Source organism: Crocodylus siamensis, chromosome 2, assembly GCF_052110815.1.
Source record: "Crocodylus siamensis isolate JL-2025a chromosome 2, ASM5211081v1, whole genome shotgun sequence".
Classification (NCBI taxonomy): Eukaryota; Metazoa; Chordata; order Crocodylia; family Crocodylidae; genus Crocodylus; species Crocodylus siamensis.
Genome location: NC_143396.1, coordinates 267,296,480 through 267,298,752, shown reverse-complemented (window position 1 = coordinate 267,298,752; position 2,273 = coordinate 267,296,480).

Here is a 2,273-nt window from a genome sequence, read left to right as displayed (position 1 = left end):
TTGTTTTCTGGTCCACTCAAAGTTTAAAACCAACTGCCTGGCAGCGGCGGCAGCAGCAGCAGCAGCAGCAGCAGCATTTCTATTCAGGCAGCAGCAAGGGAGTCAACTGACTGGATGGCTCTTTACAAATTTACCTGATTCCCTCTAAGCTCTTCATTCTACAAGTGTTAACGACCCTCCCTTCTGGTATAACGATCTTTAATAGTTCCACTAGTTAAGTTATCCTTTCTTCTGCAATTCTGCTGTCTGTTAGCTGCTCCTGGTCACATACCTATTTCACCATCCTGACACTGTTTTTAACTCTAGCTAGAAACATTAGCTTTGGTATGGAAATCTTAGCTCAGGGGAACATTAACTCATGTGGAAATCATTTTCAGTGAAGCACTGAATACACTGTCAAGATGTTCAAGAAGATTTGATTTTGTTTTATAAAGCTGAACGATGTACGTTTAATTTTAATAGCTGCAAGATGAATGAAACAACACGTTTTGATTACTTTTTCATAGGTTGTTGTGTGTTTATAGACCATATTTGATAGCAAATCAAAGCACCTTCCAATGAAATTGAGTTTTTTTTTGTGGTTTTTTGTTTCAACCAAACTGAATAATAGAATTCTAGGCCCCTACTATATTAGTAAAGCTTCTAGTTTCTTTTCAACTGAAGAAAAAACATGTGTTATGTTATATATGATGATGTACCACAACATCTGCACCCCCCTTTCAAAATCCTAGATCCACCCATGAACATAGCTGTGCAGGCAGACACCCCCAGGTCACCAATTACACCAGCAAAGCTTTGCTTTCTGTCAGTGTAATTTGTTTTGCTCTTAGGGGGTGGGAGGCAGGAGGGAGACCTATGCTGGTATAAGGTACAGTTTTGCCATTACTTTATGTTCCTACTATGAGACCTGTGCTAGTGTAGGACTCTAATTGTCTATACCATGAAGCACTCCTGCTGAGGCAGCCTGTAAGAGTCTTGCCCATGTGCCAAGTGATACTTTATACCTTAAGAAGCTCCATCAAAATCAATTAAATCAATAAGGTTACTGAGATATAAGCACTACTCTGCATGGGGGAGGTACTGCCAGAAAAGGAGCACTCAGCAGGAGGGAGAGAAATACAATGTGGCTTCATGAATGACTTCGGAGAAAGACAATTCTATTGAAACAAGCAGAAACAATACACTTAACAGCTGCCTATATTTTCTAAGAAAACTGTCTGAAGTTCATATGGTCCAGAAAAGAGAAAGTTTACAGTTTTCCATTTCTGTTGAGAGATTCAAAGCCCCAGAGACTGCTTCATACCTTCTTCTGACCATAGTCACATCCTTAGCCTCTCAGTCTAAGCACTGCAGTCCTCATTCATGTCAAATTTCCACCAACACCAATGGGAGACAGAATTGTAGAGCAAGGGCAGGGTTCAAAGCTAAGAACAATGCTACTTTGGTTAAAGAGTGCAGCATGGAAATTGTATGTGCCATTCCCTTTCCCTTCCCATCATGACCTTTTTCATAGTTACAGTAATATACATGACAGCAACAGTATCTACAACAGTAGTAACTTTCCTTTACCTCTCCATGTCTCCTATATTGGATGCAAGTTGCTAGGGATTGGAAGATGTCTGGATCAGGCAGCAGAGGGGAAGAAAGGAAATAATATACTTTCAAAATGGGTATTTTAAAAGTTTTTATGAGGAGGTTGCTTGCAACATTGTTAGACTGGATTCGATCCCCTCCTGTAACTTGAGTTTGTAACCTTATTCTTGGTATTTGCGGGTTGATTCTTTCAGGATCCTTTAAGAATTGGGGAGCCACAGAATATATTTCTACCAATAATATTCTCTCAGCACAAAATTCTATATTGACACATGCCAAAAGGTGCCACCATTTTGACAGGCCTGGATATGTCTGTACCCATTTCATGCCTAAGCCAAATTGGTATCCTCAACTAGGCGTTTCCATGCCCTAGCTTTCCTGAGAAGCCCATTCCAATGGCAACTTGAGACCATGGTGAACACACTAGCTGGAGTCTGCCCCACATAAAACAAAGTGGCCACTCTCACATTAAAAAAATCCTGCTCCTGAAAGATGAGGTGATGCTTGTGTACTCCCTTTTATATTACAAACTAATGGTTAGAGTACTCACCAAGACTATGAAGAGCTGGCTACACTGCCCTCTTCAGCCTGATGAGGTTCACTTCTACATTTCTTTCCCTTACCCAGATAGTGTCATCTCTGCATGTTTGCCGGATCCTATTCACGTTACTGCAATAAAA